At 41.4% G+C, this 9,201-nt stretch overlaps 1 pseudogene; it reads left to right on the top strand.

Annotated features, from left to right (window-relative positions):
• The first annotated feature begins 309 nt into the window (after positions 1-309).
• On the top strand, positions 310-9,082 carry LOC120227178 (annotated as a pseudogene).
• Positions 9,083-9,201: the final 119 nt, after the last annotated feature.

Here is a 9,201-nt window from a genome sequence, read left to right as displayed (position 1 = left end):
AGGTAGGAGGGCTCAGGGGCAGAACAGAGGTGTTAGCAAAATTTACACTAAGCTGCTAGTATTAGCTGGATCCCTGAAAGCATGGCTGTGGCTGGGGGTGTAGTGCACATTAGCTTCAGTGGCTGAGGGCAAGGAGGGAGCTGCCATAGTAGCCAGGTGTACACAGTGACTAGGCGTGGAACATGGTGTCTGTGTGTGCAGAGGCTTGGTGCAGAGCGAGGTGGCAACTAGGGACTTGTTGTGGTTTGGCAGGGCATGTTAGCAATAGTTAGACTGAGCTGCTAGTCCTAGATCAGATCTCCTCAAAGCATGGCAGTGGCTGGTGGTGTGGCATGGCATGGGTTAGCAGCAGTGGCCTGGGACAAGGCCCAGGGCAGCAGACAAGAACACAGGTTGACTCTGCTTGTGGTGGCTGAGTGTGGAGCACAATGGAGGCCAGAGGTGTGCAGTGTCTGTGTGCAAGGTGAGTGTATGGGGTCCGCATGGCATTACCAAAATTTAAGCTGGGCCATTAGTCCTAGGTTGGATCCCCTGAAGTGTGATGGCTACTGGGGCACAGTACAGGGGTAGCAGCTGTGTGATGCCTGCTCAGGGTAACAAGCTCTGGGCCAAGGCCAGAAGGCTTAAAGTGGGCAAATCTTTGGGAGAACTCATGGTCTGGGTACACTGCTAACAGGTTAGGTAGCAAATATCTGTGCAGTGCCACCTTCCCACAGGTGACTCTTTGTATATGTTGGGAGGCAGAGGGAGGAAAATAGTGCCTCCCAGCTCCAGTCCCCCAACAGGCTCTGAAGTCCTTATAAACAGATCTCCTTCCCATTTGCCGCAGGCATTGTGAAAACTGTATTGTATGTTTCCTCTCTATGGGATGTTCTCTCTTTAAGGGCAGGGACCCCGCTATCACTCACTTAATGCTGAGTTAGCCCACTCTTACAGCTATAGGCTCCAAGTACAGCTGCTGGTTATACAAACTCATGGAACTGAGATCCTCTGGTTTTCAAGGCCAGATGTTATGGGGATTCATTTCCCTGTGTGGGCTCTCTGGTGATTTTCCTTGTCCATGGCCACAGCTCCCTTCCTCCTGTGGGCAGGTCCTGACCACAGTTTATGCCCTTTCTAACCTCTCTCATGTGCCTTCTTCTTTACATTTAGTTGTGGAGTTTATTCTGCCAGTCTTCAGATTGCTTTCAAGTTTATTGACTCAGATATGAGTGATAACTATTTGTTTTTTTAAAGTCAACTTATTATTATTGTATCATTTATATGGTTGAGTATTAATTATCCTTGCACATGTCTTTTTAACAATTAGCATGTACATGCTGATAACTAGTTGTTAATATGGGACGAGGTGAACTTAGGGGTTCTCTTACTCCACCATCTTTCTGGCACCAGCTATTGTAACTTTTAAAGATCACAAGAATTAGTTAATGAACGTTGCTGGTGATTTTAGCTGTTCAGTTAAATTTACAAACTTAATTTTACTCTATGATTTTTCATTATGGAAGGAGACAAGATAGCCTTTTCATTTCACTTCACAAAAATCAGTAACAGGATGAGAACCATTGGCATAAGTTATAACCAATGAAAGAACTGATTGATTCACTGAACAAGTAGCTATTTATCTGGTGTCTATAATATGCAAAGTCCAAGGCGAATTCCTACCATAAGGACCCAGATAAGAAAGATGCAGTCTTTTCTTATGAGCAGCTTACTGTTCAGTAGATGAGATAAGAAAACACAACTTTAATGCAAAGCCCAATGTGCTTAGTGCAAATAGATTAACACAAAGTGTGGTCAATTTCTCTTAATACCTTGAAACATTATCTCTTGACATAGCAGATTCTTTATTCATTTAAATCATTAATCTGTGTATCTTAACTGAAGATCCAGAATCTTGTTATCATCTACTTGTTCTCAATGAAAACAGAGCTTAGACCCACCTTCAATTTTCCATACAGATGAGGAAGGGCAGAAATTTCTCATATAAGTCAAAGATCTCATTTTTCTTTTGTAATTGTTTCAATTGCTTTTCCACAAACTTCTGTTGTTACATATTGTTATTGGCATTTCCACAGAGAGCTCATTGGCTGCCATTTTCTCTGGCAGGCACAGTCCACCTATTTGAATGAAATTGGGCAAATTGACAGGTTGCTAGATCTCTAACTGATGTAGTGGAGATGGTGATCTGTGGTGGTAAGAACAAGCACAATATTGTAGACCTGAGTTTTTTGTATTTTGTTTATTTATTTTTAAGGCAGAGAGAGACAGAGCATGAGTGGGAGAGGGGTAGAGAGACACACACACAGAATCTGAAACAGGCTCCAGGCTCTGAGCTGTCAGCACAGAGCCTGATGTGGGGCTCAAACCCACAAACTGTGAGATCATGATCTGAGCCGAAGTCAGATGCTTAACCGACTGAGCCACCCAGGCTCCCCTAGACCTGGGTTTGAATGCTGACTCTACCACCTACTACCTTGGGAGAGCCATTGCTTTCTCTATACCTTTATTTTCTCATAGTCTATAAATAAAGATAGTAATATTAATCTCATAGAATTGATATGAGCCTCAAATGTGAAAGTGCATAATAATCCACACAACTGTATGCCTGTGGGTTGGGTAGTTGTTTTGTTTTTGAGAGGAAGCTGGTCTCCTTCAACCCAGCACATCCAATGATTATTAAGACTTCTCATCCAAACTGATTATATTCTTTATCATAGAGAGGTTGTTATTATCTCAAAGGAATCCTGCAGGTTCTCTCCTAACCACTTGCTGTTTACTCATCTGGGTGAAATATGTAAGGACCTCGTGATCACTTCTAACCTCTCGTTATAAAAAGTCTAGATTCTCACCATCCCAGAGGTGGGGTTTTTGGATACCAAGTATAGGGGGGAGCAAAAAGATGATGATAATAGTGTTGAAGATGTCAAGGGGCTTTAGAAATTAAATAGTCCAATTATCTCATTTTACAGTTGAGGAAACAGCATGATTATGAAGATGAATTATTGTAATAATAACATCTAGAATTTACAGAATGCTTCCTTTGTGCCAGGCACTGTCCTAAGTGCTTTATATGCATTATTTCTCTTAATCTTTACATACAGTTATTCTCTGGACTAGGAATTGTTATTATACCCATTTCACAAATGAGGAAACTGAAGCACAGAGAGGTTAACTTGCCTAAGATCACTTGTTTGTAGAGCAACAGAAACTAAATAATACAAGGACTCTTTGGCATACTTTATCTTCAAAAAACCATTTTCTTTCTACTGAAAATAAATGGAACTTTTAAATATGGCATTCAAAGCCCTCCATAATCTGGCAGTAGCCTATCTCTTCAGCTTTGTTTCTTACGATTCGTCTTCATGTATCTTGTGCTCCAGGAAACAGCTTGCTTTCCTAATTTGTTGTTTTGGCTGTGTTTCCTTCTATTATCTCCTTTGGCCTCTCTCCAGATCCAAATGTTACTCACCTTTTAATACTCTGCTCAAATGTCATTTGCTTCATTTAGAAATGACCTCTATGCTTCTGAAGCACTTTGCACTTGCCTGTCTGGGAACCTTGTATTCTGGTTTAGTAAGGGAGAACTGACAAGAGAACCTCTGCCTTTTGTCAGTTCCTAGAGTCCTGCCTGCCTTGTAAGATTATAATAAGGATGTAATGAGGCAATGGATATGAAAGGGCTTCTTGAACCAATAAGTACTGTAAAGGTAATTGTTGCATTTTGGGTATCCCTTTATTGTCCACGTTTGGGTAAACAGATCCCTTTCAGTGTGAGCCTATTTTTAGGAGGGAAATTTTTCATTTTTAGTCTATATTAAGGAAAACGGAATGTCAAAATTGGATAAACAAACTGGCAAGGAGTGAAAGGTAATATGGAAAAATGAAAATACTGACTTTTATTAGATGATGACAATATGGACCAGTACGGTTTCATATTTATGTTGTTTTTACAATAGAGAAACATGAAAAGATAAGAAGAGTGAAGACATTTGCTTGGATTAATTGTGTATGTTCATAGATTCTGTTTGATTTGCAAAATCTGTGTTCATTTAAAATTCCTAAAAGAGAGCTAATGCTCTTTGCTGATAGAGTGGCAGGGCCATAATGCAATAAAATGAAGAGTAGCTACAGGCCAACGTTTTATTTATGTCTGTGTGTACACATAAAAACCCACCTCCATGTTAAAAGATGACACTCAAAAGCCTTAAGAGAGACATGGCATCTGCTATGGGGGAGTCACACTTGGGACAACTTGATTGACCATTTTTGGCATATGCTGCTCTAAATTAGTTTGTCTATTGGCTAACAATCTTTTCTGAATTAGGTCCAACTCTCAGCAGGCATATTTCCATCTGGTTAAGTTTAGAACTCAAGCTGTTTTTTTTTTAAACTAACTTACACCAATACTAGTCTAGACAAAAGGTTCTTATATATTATATCACTTCTGTCCTCTAAAAAATTGGCATTTCCTTTCACTTTAAGCCAGGAGTGAATGGTGTGGTCACTGATGTTCTTTGAGCCTGGATTTTGAAGAGCAAGGATGGATTTTTATAAAAAGATATAAAGGGAGAGAAGAAGAAAGAAAATGAAGACATCTGCAAAAACTGGTGCGATCTTATGGTAAAACAGGAAGCTAACATGTTAAGAACCTGAATTCTCTCAGGAGGGATGTAGCCTGATGAACAGCTGCTTATTGCAGACAGAGCCTTTTGCTCCTTGAGTCTCTCATTGTTTCTCTGTCAAGCACTAGCTTTTGGGACTGTGCCTCATTTTATTGTCACATTGATGATTAGAAGAGATGACAATAAGCAAAGTCATGTGGTGCATGACATGTAAATCAGAGGCCTGAGGGCTTTTCTTGCAATCAGCTCAGTAACAATGTTGTTGACTTTTCCATAACATTATCTGCTGTTCACTTCTGGGTATTAATTCCCATAGGAGAGTTGGCTGGCTTAGGGATGGAAGGTGAAAGCAGGAGTTAGGGGATTGAGAGACATGGTTAGTATTTCTGCAGAATGTGTTTACAGCCCTGATATTGACAGAGCAGCCTGAGGCAGAGCCTCTGATTTCCAAGTGTTTTGTAATTCTGTTGTGGGGACAGGGTTTAGCAGATGTCTCATGGTTGTTAACTCTTCATAAAAACCCTTTCCCTTGATCCATAGTCTTGATCAGGATAGCAATTTCAGGAAGTAATTTCTGGTATGGTGCCAGAAATCTAAGGGCTTTCAGTTCTATTTTTCAATTAAACAGTTTTAAATTTGAAATAAAAGTGAAGGTTCATGACAAATTGCAAAAAAATATAGTTCCCATGTACTTTTTACCCAGGTTTCCCCAATGATAGTATTTTATATAACCATAGTACATTATGAAAACCAGGAAACTGACATTGGTAATATACTATTATGTAAACCATAGACCTTATTCAGTTTTCATATGCATTCATCCATTCATTTGTTTGGGTATTTTTTGAAGTTTTATCACATGCAACTACCACACCCATCACAATACAAAACTGTAATATCACAAGAAAGAAGCCCCCTTATACTATCATTTTATCTCATACATACCAAGAGTGTTCAATTTTTAATCACTCAATTAATTAATTAATTTTAGTCATCTCTACACCCAATATGGGGCTTAAACCCATGACCCTGACATCAAGAGTCTCATGATCTTTTTGCTGGGCCAGTTAGGCATCCCCAAGGAGCAATTTGAACTAAATTTTAATCTCTCTGAAGTAGCTTCTGTCAGGAAATACACTCCTGAAGCTTCTCTTCCAGCCCCAGCCACCATGCTTGGCCTCCAGAGGAATAATATTTTCTCATTAAATGTCTGGCAAAAGTATGAACAGCTTCTTCCTTCCTTGGTTTCTCTTAGCACAGTTGCAAAAGGCTGAAATTTTTAAAAGACCTGAAAAACCGTGAAGGAAGAACACAAGGAAAATAAAGAAGTACAACACACACACACACACACACACACACACACACACACACACACACTCAAGAGTTTGAAGAACTTGTTTCTAATTCCACACTAGTTAATTTGTTTACAAGTCATTTAAGCCATATCCATTGCCTTATTCTGTTTCCTTAAATATTTGTGCTTCATCTTCAAAGTATTGGCTATGTAACTTCCCAGACCCCTTAACTCACCCTCCAAGTCTACATGTGATATGTTACTCACAAGACAGCTATTCCATTCTTTCCTTTCTTCCACCAATTATTCACACCCCCAACCTTATATAGTCATCCACTCAGTTACAGTTTTCCATCTAACATTTTATCCACAATTGATTGGTAAATGATTCAATAATATTCCTATCCTTCAGGTGAGAATCTGATAGCAGTAATATAATAGTAGCATAAAACCTTGTTAAATCATCTTATTACAAACTCCCAGAAAGTAACCACAGCAGCACACAGAGTTACAGTGCATGATCTCACACATTTGTCTCTAAGAGGATCTTCTCTGTAGATCTGAATTCATCAGGGAAAAGAAATATATGAGTTTTCTATGGCTGTGTAACAAATTGCCACAAACTTGGCTGCTGAAAACAACATCCATTTATTAACTCACAGTTCTTTCAAAGTTCAGACATGGTTTAGCAATGTTCTCTGCTCAGAGTCTCACAAAGCTAAAATTATGGTGTTGGCTGGACTTCATTCTTTTTTGAAGACTCTAGTGAAGAATTTGCTTCCAAGCTCATTCAGGTTGTTGGTGAATTCATTTCCTTGCAGCTGTAGGACAGAAGTCTCTATTCTCCTGCTAGCTATTGTCTGGAGAATGCTCTGCTACTGGAGGCTGTCCCTCTCCAATGGCAGCTCACAAAATTGGTGCTTGCTTTATTCAAGACCACCTGGAACTTATCTCTCTGACTTCCTCTTTGGAGACAACTCTTTACTTTTAAAGTATTCATGTGATTAGGATAAGCCCACTATATAATCTCCTTATCTTAAGATCAACTGTGCCACAGGACATAACCTAATCATAGGTATAAAATGCATCATTTTCACAGGCCTGGGGATTATGCAGGGCATACACACCAGTGAGAACGGAATCTTGGGGGACATTTTATAATATTACCTACAACATGATACACTACTTTTAAAAAATCTTCCTTGAGTGATTCTTCATCCAGAATGAAGGCTGAATGAAGCATAGCCTACCTTCTCAATTGATGTGCCACAAACACATAACAAGTAATGCCAGATATTGATTCCTTCAGCCTTTGGAAAGATGAGTCAGAGTCTCAGATGACATGAGCCCCTAAGCTCAGGGCACTCAAAGTATGGTTGGATATGTCGGTCACATATGCCAAGAAGCTATACAAATATAATTTTCTACGACGGATAGAAAGGTCAGAAACACAACTTTAGTACTTTCAGAAAATCTCAACAAGCTATTCAGACCAATATGAAATGTGTTAAGAACTTAGATCTGACAACTCTCAATTCTAGATGAAGACACTATGATACTTAACAGTGCCTTGAATGTGAAAGGTGTTATTTAGGATATAGACATGCTATCCAAGAATTGAGTGTGGACATTATTCTTCAGTTAAAACTGAAGTTTTGGGGGTGCCTGGGTGGCTCAGTCGGTTGAGCAGCTGACTTCGGCCCAGATCACGATCTCCCCATTCATGAGTTCAAGCCCCACATCGGGCTCTGGGCTGACAGCTCAGAGCCTGGAGCCTGCTTCAGATTCTGTGTCTCCCATTCTCTCTATCCCTCTGTCTCTCAAAACTGAACAAAAGTTGAAAAATTGTTTAAAAAAATCTGATAAAGTGCTAATATCCAAAATCTGTAAGGAACTCACCAAACTCCACACCTGAAAAACAAATAATCCAGTGAAGAAATGGGCAGAAGACATGAACAGACACTTCTCCAAAGAGGACATCCAGATGGCCAACAGACACATGAAACAATGCTCAGCATCCCTCCCCATCAGGGAAATACAAATCAAAACCACACTGAGATACTATCTCACGTCGATCAGAATGGCCAAAATGAACAAATCAGGAGACTATAGATGCTGGCGAGGATGTGGAGAAATGGGCACCCTCCAACACTGTTGATGGGAATGTAAACTGGTGCAGCCCCTCTGGAAAACAGTATGGAGGTTTCTCAAAAAATGAAAAACGGGACTACCCTATGACCAGCAATTGCACTACTAGATATTTATCCAAAGGATAACAAAACACCCCATTGTTTATAGCAGTGCTATCACCAATACCTAAATTATGGAATGAGCCCAAATGTCCATCAATGATGAATGGATAAAGAAGATGTGTTATAGGTTCTGGCACAGGGCAGCAGGCACAGCTAGTGGGTCCTGAGGTGGAAAGGGGGTGCAGCTCCTTCACCTCCATACCCTGTCCCCTCAGGCATGAGCCCCACCCCTTTGCTGGCTAGGGCAACCTGGCTGAACTATCCACTGCGGTGCAAGGGGGAAGGGGTAAACGGAAGTGGCTCTAGGCAACCCCCAGTAGATCCCGCCATCATAGGCAGCCAGAGCTCCAAGTCTCCCTGGGGCCAAGTGACCACCAAGGAGGCAGCTGGCACTTCCCTGCTAAGGTAAACGGACAGGAGAATGGCCACATGAAAAACAATGGACATTTACTTCCAAGGGTGAAGGGTAATCGCCTTCCATGAACCGAAAAGAGGAGGCAGCAGGGATCACTGACGATGCCATTGAGCTAGCACCTTCTAGCCAGGGCGCTCAGGTCAAGAGGGATTCCCCCACCAAGGAGACTCCCAAGAAGAAGGAGAAGAAATTCTCTTTCAAGAAGCCTTTCAAATTGAGTGGTCTGTCCTTCAAGAGAAATTGGAACAAGGGTGGGGGTGACACATGTGTCCTCACCCAAAGAGGAAGAGCAGGAGCAAGGGGAAATCAGAGCCTGTGGTCAGGAAGGCACAGCTCAGGAAGGGAAGGCTATTGCCACCCAGGAGCCTCAGGCCAAGGGGACAGAGGCTGGTGCTGCCTCCAAGGGAGGAGACACAGAAGAAGAGTAGGGCCTACAAAGCCACCCACTCCCTCAGGGCCAGATAGTGGCCCTACACCCACCAACGGGCAGAATGAGTAGCTGGGTGGGGGCAGATAGGTGAGCTCTAAGCTGCAAAAACTGTGCTGTCCTTATGAGGTCACTGCTTGGATCTGGTGACCTGGCTGCCTTCCTGTGCCCTGAAAGGAAGGGGCTGTTGC

Source organism: Hyaena hyaena, unplaced genomic scaffold, assembly GCF_003009895.1.
Source record: "Hyaena hyaena isolate Hyena2069 unplaced genomic scaffold, ASM300989v1 scaffold_2061, whole genome shotgun sequence".
In the NCBI taxonomy this organism is placed as follows: Eukaryota; Metazoa; Chordata; class Mammalia; order Carnivora; family Hyaenidae; genus Hyaena; species Hyaena hyaena.
The sequence above is the reverse complement of the archived record's forward strand: the minus strand, read 5'-3'. Positions and strand labels throughout refer to the sequence as shown.